Source organism: Salvelinus alpinus, chromosome 8 (genome assembly GCF_045679555.1).
Source record: "Salvelinus alpinus chromosome 8, SLU_Salpinus.1, whole genome shotgun sequence".
In the NCBI taxonomy this organism is placed as follows: domain Eukaryota; kingdom Metazoa; phylum Chordata; class Actinopteri; order Salmoniformes; family Salmonidae; genus Salvelinus; species Salvelinus alpinus.
In genome coordinates, this window is record NC_092093.1 from 21,819,046 (window position 1) to 21,835,528 (window position 16,483).

Consider the following 16,483-nt stretch of genomic DNA (forward strand, 5'->3'; position numbering starts at 1 on the left):
TGTACCAGTGCTTCCTTATTAAGGCATCTCTACTGAGGTACATCTCAGATGTTGAGTATGAAGCATTGTTAGATGTTTCCTGCGTGATCATGTCTTGATTGGTGTGTATGTGTGCTACTGCATCCTCGAGACAGTATAAGTGAATCCTTTGTCAGACTGGGTTTAGGACAATGAGGTGGGAAAGGAGAGGATGTGAAGAGGATAGTGGGAGGGAGATGAGAGGAGAGCAAAAGGGAGAAAAGAGGAAAGGAGATTATCTTGACTATGTTCTCTGTGTGCAGTGTTTCCCCTATATTCATTTAGCAGCAGCTCACCGAATAGAATTGGTTGGCGATGTCATTAAGATCAAGAGATCAAATTAAACTGTCCTCGATTTTCCGATAACTTTCAAAGGAAGAGAGAATATTCAAATGTTCATGCATTTGAGTAATTGTCCTTTAGATTTCCATCCAATTGGTGACAGATTTTTATGCGAATATAAAATAAATCTGCCTAAAAACTATTTGTGCATTTTCCCACCAGAGATGTGTTTCCATCAAATTGACTTGTTGCGGGAAAGGCTCGGTGTGATGACGTAGTGCACATAAAAATACATTCCCATGTACCGAATAAGTTAAATGGGTTTTCATCGCATTTTCAACTCTACTGATGGTTGTCATTAAAAATGTAGCATTATAAAGCAAATGTGCCCACTCTGGTCTAGCGTACAGCTCGCAAATACAGTTTGGGTATAGCCTACATGATGAGATGATTATGGATAAAAGAGTAATATTATTTTTATTTGTCAAATGGCAGCCAAGCATCGATCATCATGTCACCAGAATAAGACCCTTGATATTTGTTGGAAAGGGGCATCAAACTCATCACCTTGCACTTTCACCAACCTGTGAAGTTCAAAATGTATTTAATCTGTAGCCTAAAACTGCATGCTTTCCTGAGTCGTAGTGGGAGGACCATGCAACATATCATTGCGTGACTCCAAGTTTACTTTGATATGATGGTTATTATATCAATATTTGCGCCATTTCTTGCATAATACATATTACCATCACAAAAAGATCCCACTCGCATAAAAGGTTTGTATGGAAACCTAATTATAATCGTAAAAATGTTTCTCTAGGAAGACCCCACCCATCTTACACCCCCCAGTTCTACCTCTGCCACCGCTGTTGAATAAACACCTGAAGGAAACACTGGTGTGTTGAGTATGAAGTATTTAAAAAATATCTGTGTGTTGTATCTTATTGTACAATAACTGATCAAACGAACACTGTAAAGTGTTTATGTTTTATCAGTGTTATTTCCTGATAGTTGCTGGTTGAAAATACACTCTACACAGTAGGGGTGTGAAATTGTGATCCTTAACGTTAAGAAAAATCCCTAACCAAAAAGTAAACCGCATATTGGGTCAATTTCAGCAACAACTAAGAGTGTTGAGACACGAGGCTCAACTTCTCCCCTGTTTTGGTGCGCTGGCTACCACTCTTTGAACAGTGTGGCGTACAGGTATTGTGTGTGACTGTGTGAGAGCGAAGTGTTGCATCTCGCTCATCTCAATATCGTAGCCTATTCATTGATGATATGCCCTGCTTTACGGAAGTTGCGAAAAATTTCAGGGCAAGAAATTGCGGGATACACCATTCCATTGCTAAAGACAGCTTTTGATTGCCGATAAATGGGCCTAGTGCCCGGTTCTGACTGTCTGCCTGGTGGCCGACCTGCCTATACTGTGTCACTCCCCTCTCCGTCCTTTGCTAGCTTGCAGTTTCCTGTGTGATCACGTCTTGATTGGTGTGTGTGCTACTGTGTCCTCGAGGCTTAGTATTTAGTGATTCCTTTGTCTGACTGGGTTTAGTAGCCAATTAATTTCTAACAAGGTCATTAGCTTGGCAGCTTCAATCTTGTAATGGAAAAACCCATCACGGGCTCACTACCGGTACTCAAGGTTGAGTTACCATAGTGATTTTCCCTTATTAATCCGTAATTCCTGCCTTTCTGACATCGTTTTATTAATCCGTAATTCCTGCCTTTCTGACATCATCCTCTTTTTTTCCCTGATTCTCTATATTGTTGTCCCAATCACACTCACAATCACTGCTACTGGAAAAGACTCCTCGGCCAGTCAGGACAGGTCAATTAAGACAATCTCATTATCAAGTGATAAGCTGCCAATATCTGGTATTGTGTTTTCACTATTAATGTGCTGGGTTTCTAACAGGGTTGATTAGGACAGAAACACATGTTAACAACTGGGATTACAAATGTGAAAAAACTGGAGCGTGATGGCACTGTGTCTAAATGTAATTATAAACAGGGGTTCGAGCCCTGAATGCTGATTGGCTGACAGCCGTGGTATATCAGACCATACACTACAGGTATGACCATTATTTTTTTTTTTTTCTGCTCTAATTACATTGGTAACCAGTTCCAGCAGCATCTGGTCTCCCATCCAGGTACCTACCAGGACCAACCCTGCTTAGCTTCAGAAGCAAGCCAGCAGTGGGATGCAGGGTGGTATGCTGCTGGCTGTAACACATCAAAATGTGGATTAAGTCAAGGGGTATGAATACTTGACGGCACTGTATACCGTTGCGGCCAAATATATTGGCACCCTTGACCTTTTCTTAAATAAATAATTCTATAATTAAATAATTCTATATTTTCTACTAAGACATTTAACAACACTTTGTCTCCACGCGTTATTGGATTTTCAACATTGCAGAACCAAATGTATTTTTAGTAACTTAAGTTTACTATTTTAATTTATAAAATAAAGACAAATGGCATGAACAAAATTATTGGCACCCCGGAGCTAGTACTTTGAAGCACAGCCTTTGGCCAGGATAACTGTAGCCACAAGGGGAAAGAGGATACCTAGTCAGATGCACAACTGATTGCATTCAACCGAAATGTGTCTTCTGCATTTAACCCAACCCCTTTGAATCAGTGAGGTGTGGGGGGGCTGCCTTAATGGACATCTACTTCATCGGCACCCAGGGGTTAGTTGTTGGGGGTTAACTGCCTTGCTCAAGGGCAGAACAACAGATTTTTCCACGTTGCCGGCTCTGGGATTCGAAACAGCAACCTTTCGGTTACTAGCCCAACACTCTTAACCACTAGGCCACATGCCGCCCTTGCTGAGCTTGCTCTACCTACTGGCAATTTGGCCGCTTTTCAGCAGCAAACTGCTCTCATTCTTCAATGTTTGATGGGTGCCCTCTACCAACTGCTGTTTTTAGCTCTCACTATAGGTTATGGATGTGATTCAGATCTGGACTCTTCTCTGACCACTCCAGAACAGTCCAATGTTCCTTCTTGAAACATTCCAGGGTGCTTTTGATGTTTGTTTAGGGTTGTTGTCCTGCTGGAAGGCCCACAACCTTTAACAGAGAGACAGATTTTGGACACATTGCACTCTAAAACACCTTGATAATCGGCTGATTCCATGATGTCTTGCACACATTCAAAATCCCCAGTACCAGAGGCAGCAAAGCAACCCCACAGCGTTATCTAACATTTCCCATGTTTGATTGTGGGCAGGGTGTTCTTTTCTTTGAATGCTTCATTTATTTATTGTATTTGGCAGAAACTGTATATAGGGTTCGCTGGAGATGCACTGTTGAGGCCATTTGCTTCACTAGGAGCTAAAGGAATAAGTAAGTTAAGATCTATTTCTATATGTATATCAAGTCTATGTCTCTCTCCTGCAGGTGAGGGCGAGTAGTAATGCTGAGGCTGCGAAGAGGTGTTTGGCGACCATAGAGGAGTGTGCTCGTACCAGGGAGGGGAACCTGCTGGAGCTGGCTGTGGAGGCTGCCAGAGCCAGGTGAGGAACTAGTATACTTCGCTAGTCCCGTAGTCAGCAACCCTGTGCCCATTGTCACTTTAAAGGAAACTTTGGCAGTATGATTTGAATAAGTAAGCAAACAATATAATAGAATACCAGGTAAGTATCGGTGTAAAGAGCACTGTAATATAAAGCGCTACCATGACAGATATGTGGATGTTTTTCCTACTAAAGATGAATGTACAGACTGTAAATCACTCTGGATTAGAGCATCTGATAAATTGACTAAAACATAAATATGTCTAAATGAATTGCTCTTGAAGGAAATTTGTTTTGCACATGCATAAAAGACCTGTAACGTGCGCTGGCAGTCGGAAAGCAAGTTCAGGGAGTGCATCATTTAATAAACAAATGAACAAAACAAGTAACACAAACAAGAAACAGAAACAATGACACCTGGGGAAGGAACCAAAGGGAGTGACATATATAGCGCAGGTAATCAAGGAAGTGATGGAGTCCAGGTGAGTGTCATTATGCGCTGATGTGCGTACCGATGGTGACAGGTGTGCACCATAACGAGCAGCCTAGTGACCTAGAGGCCGGAGAGGGAGCACACGTGATAAGATTGACTATTCATTATACCCAAAGTGGGAACATGATATGCCCAACAATAATACAAGCAATTCATCCAACTTTAGCTGAGTAAAATGTAAATGCATCTACACAAGTAACACTGGTCTTGTGAATGACCACATATCCCTTCCTCTGTTGCGAAGCATCATAAAGAACAGCTGGTTTGAAAGTTATTTATGTGGCTATATAAAGCAATAGGTTAGAACAGGAACAGGTACAGTTGAAGTCGGAAGTTTACATACACTTATGTTTCAGTAATTAAAATTAGTTTTTCAACCACTCCACACATTTCTTGTTAATATACAGTGTGTGCAAATGAGGTAAGATTAGGGAGGTAATGTAATAAATAGGCCGTAGTGGCGAAGTAATTACAATATAGCAATTAAACACTGGAGTGATAGATGTGCAGAAGATGAATGGGCAAGTAGAGATACTCGGGTGCAAAGGAAAAAAAAAAAAAAAACGTTATGGGGATGAGGTCGTTGGATGGGCTATTTACAAATGGGCTATGTACAGGTGAAATGATCTGTGAGCTGCTCTGACAGCTGTTGCTTAAAGTTAGTGAGGGAGATATGAGTCTCCAGCGTCAGTGATTTTTGCAATGCGTTCCAGTTATTGGCAGCAGAGAACTGGAAGGAAAGGCGGCCAAACGAGGAATTGGCTTTGGTGGTGACCAGTGAAATATACCTGCTGGAGTGCGTGTTACGGGTGGGTGCTGCTATGGTGACCAGTGAGCTGAGATAAGGTGGGTTTTTACCTAGCAAAGACTTCTAAATGACCTGGAGCCAGTGGGTTTGGCGACGAATATGAAGTGAGGGCCAGCCAACAAGAGCATACAGGTAGGTGTGTGGTATATGGGGCTTTGGTGACAAAACGGATTGCACTGTGATAGACTGCATCTAATTTGCTGAGTAGAGTGTTGGAGGCTCGGTAGGATAGTCCGTTTTACGAGGGTATGTTTGAGTGAAGGATGCTTTGTTGCGAAATAGGAAGCCATTTCTAGATTTCATTTTGGATTGGAGATGTTTGATATGAGTCTGGAAGGAGAGTTTACAGTCTAACCAGACACCTAGGTATTTGTAATTGTCCACATATTCTAAGTCAGAACCGTCCAAAGTAGTGATGCTGGATGGTCGGGCGGGTGCGGGCAACGATCGGTTGAAGAGCATGCATTTAGTTTAACTTGCATTTAAGTGCAGTTGGAGGCCACGGAAGGAGAGTTGTATGGCATTGAAGCTCGTCTGGAGGGTTGTTAACACAGTGTCCAAAGAAGGGCCAGAAGTATACAGAATGGTGTCGTCTGCGTAGAGGTGGATCAGAGACTCACCAGCAGCAAGAGCGACATCATTAATGTATACAGAGAAAAGAGTCGGCCCGAGAATTGAACCCTGTGTCACCCCCCATAGAGACTGCCAGAGGTCCGCACAATAAGCCCTCCGATTTGACACACTGAACTCTGAGAAGTAGTTGGTGAACCAGGCGAGGCAGTCATTTGAGAAACCAAGGCGGTTGAGTCTGCCGATAAGAATGTGGTGATTGAGTCGAAAGCCTTGGCCAGGTTGATGAATACGGCTGCACAGTATTGTCTTTTATCGATGGTGGTTATGATATCGTTTAGGACCTTGAGCGTGGCTGAGGTGCACCCATGACCAGCTCTGAAACCAGATTGCATAGTGGAGAAGGTACGGTGGTATTCGAAATGGTCTGTGATCTGTTTGTTAACTTGGCTTTCGAAGACCTTAGAAAGGCAGGGTAGGATAGATATAGGTCTGTAACAGTTTGGGTCTAGAATGTCTCCCTCTTTGAAGAGGGGGATGACCACAGCAGCTTTCCAGTCTTTGGGGATCTCAGACGATACGAGAGGTTGAACAGGCTAGTATAGGGGTTGCAACAATTTCGGCGGATAATTTTAGAAAGAGAGGGTCCAGATTGTCTAGCCCAGCTGATTTGTAGGGGTCCAGATTTTGCAGCTCTTTCAGAACATCAGCTATCTGGATTTGGGTGAAGCAGAAATGGGGGAGGTTTGGGCAAGTTGCTGTGGGGGGTGCAGGGCTGTTGACCGGGGTAGGGGTAGCCAGGTGGAAAGCATGGCCAGTCGTAAAAAAAATGCTTCTTGAAATTCTCAATTATCGTGGATTTATCGGTGGTGACAGTGTTTCCTAGCCTCAGTGCAGTGGGCAGCTGGGAGGAGGTGCTCTTATTCTCCATGGACTTTACAGTGTCCCAGAACCTTTTAGAGTTTGTGCTACAGGATGCACATTTCTGTTTGAAAAAGCTAGCCTTTGCTTTCCTTTGCTTTTTTAACTGCCTGTGTATATTGGTTCCTAACTTCCCTGAAAAGTTGCATATCGCGGGGGCTATTCGATGCTAATGCAGTACGCCACAGGATGTTTTGTGCTGGTCAAGGGCAGTCCGGTCTGGAGTCAACCAAGTGCTATATCTGTTCCTGGTTCTACATTTTTTGAACGGGGCATGCTTATTTAAGATGGTGAGGAAAGCACTTTTAAAGAATAACCAGGCATCCTCCACTGACGGGATGAGGTCAATATCCTTCCAGGATACCCGGGCCAAGTCGATTAGAAAGGCCTGCTCGCTGAAGTGTTTTAGGGAGCGTTTGACAGTGATGAGGGGTGGTTGTTTGACCGCAGACCCATTACGGATGCAGGCAATGAGGCAGTGATCGCTGAGATCCTGGTTGAAGACAGCAGAGGTGTATTGAGAGGGCAGGGTGGTCAGGATTATATCTATGGTGCTGTCAAGACAACTGGGAACTCAGAAAAATACTAGGTAAAATATTGATGTCAGTGATCTTAGGTCGGAAAGTCTGAGCTCTAGAAAGAGGCCTGAGTTCCCGAGTTGGAATTCTGAGTTGGATGACCGTTGAAAAAGATTTCCCATTCGGAGCTTGTTTCTTTCCGAATGCCCAGTTGTCTTGCATGCACTGAAGTCGGAGATTTCCAAGTTCCCAGTTGTTTTGAATGTGGAATTAATGCTCAGAGGAAGACGGCAGGGTATTCCCTTTGAGCCATGAACCAAAACTCCTCCGTAGTGACAGTGAATGCGTTGTCTGCAGCATTCGGTCACATGAGCTCGATCAGCTTTTCGATTTCACTTACCAGCATGTCAACTGAGCCAGGATAACAGTCCAACGGATTGGGAAGTTGTTCCCAAAGTGCCCTTCCAAGCGTTGGAGATGAGCAGTCATCACTAATGTGGAACACTTACTGATGCTGTTTTCTGTTATTTTCATTACACAGAAAGTCAACCAAGTCCGTTGTTTTTACATCCATTGTGAATGACAACAGTTCCTCTCTCAATGTGAAAAATCTTTCCAACACTCCCCCTCGATAACCACCAAGCCTCGGAGTGAAATAGAACATTGTCATGCTCTGATCCCATATCTCCACATTGTTTTGTGAACAGGCGTGAGCGCAGTGGATGTGGTTTGATGTAGTTTACAGTCGAAGTTACCTGCTGCAGTATTTCTCGAGTTCTGTGCTCAGCTCTTTTTCCGCCAGTTGCTCTCAGTGTATCATACAATGCCTCCATATAGCAGAGGGAGACGCATTCATAACCAGAGTTCAGAGGCCTGCCCGCCCTCCCATGATAGATGGAGCTCCATCTGTGCAAAAGCCCACCATTCGATCCCATATGGAATCTGTTTTTCGTCAACATCCCATATGCCGTTTCATGCTCGGGAATCGTGAGACAGAATAATGTCCTTGTGATTAGCATCCCCCGACATGTATAGTGAACAAAAGTCAATGCATGGGCATCTCGGCCGCCACCGCTAACGTCCATTTGGAGCATAAGCTGGGGAGTTTGAGTCGTTCAGTCAGTTTCCTCTTGATTGCTAGCAATAACATAAATTCTTTGTTTAACAGTGTTAAGTGCGTTTTTTGGTTGAATTTTTGATTATTAAGGTTAACCATATTACAATGATTTTGAAATACAAAGTCGATATTATAATATACATAATTGTTTGTATATATAATTTTATTCTCAGGATTCTGGATTTTCTCCCGCAACCCCATTTTCATTTCAGGCGACCCATAGTTTGGGAACCACTGGCCTATGACATTGGGCTACACTACAACTCGTCTTGCACTGCACAGAATATCAGATCTCAACAATGATTGGAATTTTTTTTAAAATTACCATTAGGCTTAGGCTACCACATCGTTATAATATAGATATTTTCATAAGTGCTACGTGAGAGGTTGGAATATCGGACTGACAAACAAAAAAATCTAAATTGGTGGTGTTTGAATTTGTTGTGATGTGGGTGTCACGCCCTGACCGTAGATTGCTTTGTATGTTTCTATTTTTAGTTTGGTCAGGGTGTGATGTGGGTGGGTATTCTATGTTGTAGGTCTAGGTTTTCTATGTGTTTGGCCTGGTATGGTTCTCAATCAGAGGCAGCTGTCTATCGTTGTCTCTGATTGAGAGCCATACTTAGGTAGCCTGTTTTCCCATTTTTGTTTGTGGGTGGTTATTTTCTGGTTAGTGTTTGTTGCACCTGTCAGAACTGTTTGTTGGTCGTTTTTTTCTTCTTTTTTCGTGTATTCATCTTGATTGAAAGTATTATGGATACGTACCACGCTGCACTTTGGTCCTCCTCTCCTTCTCCCGACGACTTTCGTTACAGAACCACCCACCAACAAAGGACCAAGCAGCGTGGGAACATGGACTCCTGGACATGGGAGGAAATTTTGGACGGCAAAGGACCATGGGCACAGCCGGGAGAGTATCGCCGTCTGAAAAAGGAGCTGGAGGCAGCTAAAGCAGAGCGGCGACGCTATGAGGAGTTGGCTCGAGGAGAAGTGCACGAGAGGCAGCCCCAGAATTTTTTTGGGGGGGAGGCACACGGGGAGATTGGCGGAGTCAGGTAGGAGACCTGAGCTAACTCCCCGTGCTTACCGTGGCGAGCGTCGTACTGGTCAGGCACCATACTATGCGGTGGAGCGCACGGTGTCTCCAGTACGTGTTCATAGCCTGATGCGCTACATCGCAGCTCCTCGCATCTGCCGGGCTAGCGTGGGCATAGAGCCAGGAGGGATGATGCCGGCTCAGCGCATCTGGTCTCCAGTGCGTCTCCTCGGCCCGGGTTATCCTTCGCCAGCTTTGCGCACTGTGTCTCCAGTGCGTCTGCACAGCCCAGTGCGTCCTGTGCCTGCGCCCCGCAGGTGCAGGGCCAAAGTCACCATACAGCCAGGACGGGTTGTGCAGGCTTTTTTCTCGAGACCTCCAGTGCGCCTCCACGGCCCAGTGTATCCGGTGCCTCGGCCAAGGACGAGGCCTCCTGCATGTCTCCCCAGCCTGGTGAGTCCTGTGCCTGTGCTAAGCCCTAATCCTCCTGCATGTCTCCCCAGCCTGGTGAGTCATGTGCCTTCTCCCAGAGCCAAACCTCCAGTGATGATCCATGGCACGAAGCCTCCAGTGATGATCCATGGCACAAAGCCTTCAGTGATGATCCATGGCACGAAGCTTCCAGTGATGATCCATGGCAAGAAGCCTCCAGTGATGATCCATAGCAAGAAGCTTCCAGTGATGATCCATGGCACGAAGCCTCCAGTGGTGATTCATGGCACGAAGCCTCCAGTGATGATCCATGGCACGAAGCCTCCAGTGATGATCCATGGCAAGAAGCCTCCAGTGATGATCCATGGCACGAAGCCTCCAGTGATGATCCATGGCACGAAGCCTCCAGTGATGATCCATGGCACGAAGCCTCCAGTGGTGAGCCATGGCACGAAGCCTCCAGTGATGATCCATGGCACGAAGCCTCCAGTGATGATCCATGGTAAGAAACCTCCAGTGATGATCCATGGCACGAAGCCTCCAGTAATGATCCATGGCACAAAGCCTCCAGTGAAGATCCATGGCATGAAGACTCCAGTGAGGAGTTATGGCACGAGGCCTCCAGTGAAGATCCATGGCACGAAGCCTCCAGTGAGGAGTTATGGCACGAGGCCTCCAGCGTCGCCCTCTAGTCCGGAGCCTCCAGCGTCGCCCTCTAGTCCGGAGCCTCCAGCGTCGCCCTCTAGTCCGGAGCCTCCAGCGACGCCCTCTAGTCCGGAGCCTCCAGCGACGCCCTCCAGTCCAGAGCCTCCAGCGACTCCCTCCTGCCCGGAGCAGCCAGAGTCTCCCTCCTGCCCGGAGCAGCCAGAGTCTCCCTCCTTTCCGGAGCAGCCAGAGTCTCCCTCCTGTCCGGAGCAGCCAGAGTCTCCCTCCTGTCCGGAGCAGCCAGAGTCCCCCTCCTGTCCGGAGCAGCCAGAGCCTCCCTCCTGTCCGGCGCTGCCAGAGCCTCCCGCCTGTCCGGCGCTGCCAGAGTTTCCCTCCTATTCGGGGTCCGTTGTAAGGGTCCCCAGTCCACGCTGCACTTTGGTCCTCCTCTCCTTCTCCCGACAACTTTCGTTACAGTGGGACATGATTGTTTGGTTGCGGGCCAAAATGGCCAAAATGCGGGACTGTCCTGCACAATCCAGGACGAGTGATCACCCTACAAGTATGGAATCCCACAAGGCTAGCCACCATAAAATAAAGCTGTAAAACAGATGGAAAAGTAAAGACGCTTTTCTTATCGTAGCGGATGGTGGCTAGTCTCGTATTACACTTCATAGGACTTTTAAACCATTTAATTCAGCAGCAATTGCATACTTTAACTTGATTATACATGCAATTAAAAATAACATTTAATATACATTTTATTACTGTATATGAAATCAAAGGAGACATGGGTAAATTTGATGGAAAATGGGCTAAGTAAAAAATGGCCCATTATTCCCTATGTAGTGCACTGCTTTTGTCTAGAGCCATATAGTATGTGAGATGGTAGTGTTTCCTCTGCAATCATTTATATGTGACGCTGCGCCATGGCATAATCATTTCCGCCCAGGAAAGGCGGTAGAACTAATCAGTTGGACTGGCCTTTGATTTCCATAGTTTCCATAGCATGTTTTTTCACTGGACCTCCTATGTGTGCACGTGCTTGCGCATTCCACATTTTTTTAAATGAGTGTTATACTTAAGCAATAAGGCCCGAGGAGGTGTTGTGGTATATGGCCAATAAACCACGGCTAAAGGCTGTTCGTTTTCACGACACAACGCGGAGTGCCTGGACACAGCCCTTAGCTATGGTATATTGGCCATATGTCACAAACCCCCGAGGAGCCTTATTGCTATTATAAACTGGTTACCAATGTAATTAGAGCAGTAAAACTAAACGTCTTGTCATACCCATGGTATACGGTCTGATATACCATGGCTTTCAGCCAATCAGAATTCAGGGCTCAAACCAGCCAGTTTATAATAAAAACCATAGGCAGCTCAGGAGTTTCAAGTTTGGGGAAGCTTACAATTTATCCTACCATTTCTACCGATCTGTGTGCCAGTTCTACACATTTTTATATGCTAATTTTTGTGAAACTTTAATTTCAATAATAACGTTTTTGTTTCTCAAAATCATTGTCACGTGGTTCATCATAAAAATCTGAAGACAAACAATAAAAATCAAAAAAGTTCAAATTCAACTAAGGTGAGAGCACCAGCCTCTGCCATATGGACACATTGATGCACTGATCTATTGGCGGCTAAAGAAATGAGTGCATAGTCGCTCTGGATAAGAGCGTCTGCTAAATGACTTAAATGTAAAATGTAAATGTAGAACTCAGATATATTCTATAGGCCAATGCAGCAGTAAACCTATAACTTCATTGTCAACTAAGTAAAATACATAGACGTAAAGTAGAAAAATTAAAACAGTAGGAAATATTTCATTCATCTCTAGTCTGCTTGTCTGCCTCCCTTTCTATCTGTCTTGAATTGAGCTATTGCTAGTGAAGTGCAACATTATACCAAATCATCAACTGGGTCGCCCCAAAGCTGTCGCTAGCTAACTTGCAACATTATATCAACTAGCCCACAGAGTTTCCAGCTCCAGTGAGCTCTTGATAGACAGCTGTTTTTGTATGACGTTTCCACTGTATATATGGAATCATCAGATCATGATATTTTGCTCTTTCACACCGAGGCTTGGTGATTATCGAGGCCAGGAGTGTTGGAAAGATTTTACAAGTACTGAGGAACTATCATTTGCAATGGAAGTTAAAAAAATAACTGAGAAGCTCAGCTTATTTGGTGGTGGACGTGGTGATTTATGACAATCAGAAATCAGACATTGCCAAATGGGCACTTTCCTCCTTTTGCACACAGCAGGCCAGCAGGCCAGGTAAGCCTACTTGTGTGTGTCCTCAGGCACGTGCGCTCCCTCAACATTATCAGGAAAGAGAAACCAGACATGCTCATGGCTCACATGGAGCGCTCCAAACAAAAGACAATGAAAACATTTACAAAACTCGTAATGGTTATGAAATAAATCAAAACTTGTTTCTCACAAGCGTAGCTGGTTGTGAACTCCGCAAACAGTGTTTCCAGTCCGAGAATGAGAACGGTAAATGACTAATTAAGTAATACATGCATTGACAGAAATGAATGAATGTACCCAAATGTTTACAAAAAAAAACCTGATATCACATTTACATATGTATTCAGACCCTTTACTCAGTACTTTGTTGAAGCACCTTTGGCAGCGATTACAGCATCAAGTCTTCTTGGGTATGACACTACAAGCTTGGCACACCTGTATTTGGACAGTTTCTTCCATTCTTCTCTGCAGATCCTCTCAAGCTCTGTCAGGTTGGATGGGGAGCGTGGCTGCCCAGCTATTTTTGGGTCTCTCCAGAGATGTTCGATCGGGTTCAAGGGTCATGTGCTTAGGGCCGTTGTCCTCTTGGAAGGTGAATCTTCGCCCCAGTCTGAGTCTCTGGAGCAGGTTTTCATCAAGGATCTCTCTGTTACTTTTCTCCGTTCATCTTTGCTTCGATCCTGACTAGTCTCCCAGTCCCTGCCGCTGAAAAACATCCCCACAGCATGATGATGCCACTACCATGCTTCACCATAGGTATGGTGCCAGGTTTCCTCCAGACGTGACGGTTGGCATTCAGGCCAAAGATTTCAATCTTGGTTTCATCAGACCAGAGAATCTTGTTTCTCATGGTCTGAGATTCTTTAGGTGCCTTTTGGCAAACTCCAAGCGGGCTGTCATATGCCTTTTACTGAGGAGTGGCTTCCATCTGGCCACTACCATGAAGGCCTGATTGGTGGTGCTGCAGAGATGGTTGTCCCTCTGGAAGGTTCTCTCATTTCCACAGAGGAACTGTAGAACCATCGGAATCTTGGTTACCTCCCTGACCAAGGCCCTTCTACCCCGGTTGCTCAGTTTGGCCGGGCGGTCAGCTCTAGGAAGAGTCTTGGTGGTTCCAAACTTCTTCCATTTAAGAATGATGGAGGCCACTGTGTTCTTGGGGAACTTCAATGCTGGAAATTGTGCCTCGACACAATCCTGTCTCGGCGCTCTACGGACTATTTTTTTTCGACCTCATGGCTTGGTTTTTGCTCTGACATGCACTGTCAACTGTGGGACCTTATATAGACAGATGTGTGCATTTCCAAATCATGTACAATTAATTGAATTTACCACAGGTGGACTCCAATCGAGTTGTAGAAACATCTCAAGGATGATCAATGGAAACAGGATGCACCTGACCTCAATTTTGATTCTCATAGCAAAAGGTATTTTGTAAATAACGTATTTCTGTTTTTTATTTGTAATGAATTTGCAAACATTTCTAAAAACCTGTTTTCACTTTGTCATTATGGGGTATTGTGTGTAGATTGAGGCCAATTTTTTTATTTTATCAATTTTAAGATAAGGCTGTAACATAACAAAATATGGAATTCCTTCTGTATTTTACTTAACTAAAGTTACTTTTAAAAAGTAGTTCACTACATGCAAACTACTTTGTGAAAAATTATCATACTTAAATTTGAATTGTCATAGACTACAAATTGCAACAACAGATCTCTCTGGAGTCAGATGTTAACATAATGTGTAACTTAGCCTATTAAACACACACACAAAAATGTAAGTGAGAATTAGGCAGATCTGATGCTGAACAAGAAAGAAAATGATTGCCTCCATTACCAATATTTTCTTTTTGCAAAAAAAGCCGTGTGTAGATCCAGTAATTAGCCACACCGCTACAATGCAAAAAAGTCATTAACAACTAAATACACTACCAAGATTTCTACCATGCTACAGCAAAATGTTGTTAAATTACTTGTTGAACTACATGTAGTTCACTACTCCCCAGCACTGCGTATACAATCACCTAAGAAATACATAACAGCATTTTTCTTTGAACCCAGGACTCCCCTGCGATCAGTGCAGTGCAATTGTTATTGAATGGACTATCCTGGTTAAATAAATAAAGTAAGCTGAAATGGCAGGGAGTATTGAAAGGAGAGCTTGTAAAAAACCCTGCTTATATATAGTGGGGTCCGGAATTATTGGATCCCTTGATTAAGATGAGAAAAAAGACTGTATAAAATAAATAATATAAATACTGAGCTATATCGTATGCTCACATTTAAAAAAATATATATATTTTACACTAATACAATTGTTCAGCTAAAGATATTTAGTTTAACAAGTAATAATAAATAAAATAGGTGGCAAAATGATTGGCACTCCTGTTTTCAATACTCTAGCACCCTCCCTTTGCGAAGATAATGACGCTGAGCCTTTTTCTAAAATGTTTTATGAGGTTGGAGAACACATTGGGAGGGATCAGACCATTCCTCCATAAAGAATCTTTCCAGATCCTTGATATTATTTGTCTGCGCTTATGGACTAGCCTCTTCAATTCAAACCACAGCTTTTCAATGGGGTTCAAGTCCGGAGATTTCCATTGCAAAATGTTGATTTTTGTGGTCAATTAACCATTCTTTGTGGATTTGATTTGTGCTTGGGGTTATTGTCTTGTTGGAAGATCCACTTGTGGCCAAGTTTGGGACTCCTACAGAGTGTTGTTGACCTTAACAAGGGCACCAGGACCAGAATAAATAGCTCAGTATTTATTTATACAGTCTTTTTAGCTGATCTTTTTCAAGGGATCCAATAATTCCGGACCCCACTGTATGTGATTAAAAGAGAAGATTTGTTAAGACATGCTGTTGTGTATTCCCCAGATGTTCTGTAGGGGAGATCACGGATGCCATGAAGGCTGTGTTTGGGGAACATAAAGCCAGCACCAGAATGGTGAGTGGAGCCTATCGCAGCGAGTTTGGAGAGCATGAGGAGATCTCTACAGCACACAACCGGTAAAAGCAGAAGAGAATAATACTTAAAATTGTCTTCTCCTCTGCTCTGTTGTCAACCTCCTGAGTCTCACTATTGATATGATTTATTAATCTTCTCCCAGGGTGGTGGAGTTTAAGAAGCACGAGGGCAGAAACCCTCGTCTGCTGGTGGCCAAGATGGGCCAGGACAGTTCATCGCCACGGGATTTGCCGACCTGGGATTCGACTTCGACATCGGACCGTTTTTCCAGGTGAACTTAGTAGCTAGCTACTGGACTTGGGAAATAAATACTTTTTCAATTTCTTCAAGTCTTCAAAGAACAGGATAACTCCAGGACAGCGTGTGGAGATCAACTGAGGCAGGGATTCAAACAAAAGCAGATAAACAACCTGTGTACTGCGATTAAGTCGTTTACTGCGATTAAGTCGTTTACAGCGAATGTGATTTCTGCCATTGTCTGGGAAGTTGCCTTTATATTTAAATCTGTTGCTTTGCATAGGTTGTTTATTTGCTTTGGATTGAATCCTGGCCTCAATGTTGTTTTATTCATAACTTAACTAATTCTTACAGGTTACGGCAGTCAGTCATATATCAGGTATGCCAGGTATAACACAATGATCACGCTATGGAACTCAGTGTGCTAACAATGGACCTCTAACAAAGCAATGTTAACATGTGCAGACATACCACATAACACTCGTACGTGGAAAAATGTGGGCCATACCTCGGTAAAGCCTCCTTTCAAATGATTAAAGCTGTAATTCATCTGTGTCTGTGAGTCCTTCTGGTCCACTCCATGGAAGGTAAATACAACCAAAACATTCCCTACATAGGCATACCAACTTCAAAGCTGCATACCT

General features: G+C 44.0%; 1 pseudogene; it reads left to right on the plus strand.

The window, feature by feature from the left end:
- Window positions 1–16,202, plus strand: part of LOC139582277 (methylmalonyl-CoA mutase, mitochondrial-like) — a 58,378-nt pseudogene extending 42,176 nt beyond the window's left edge.
- Window positions 16,203–16,483: the final 281 nt, after the last annotated feature.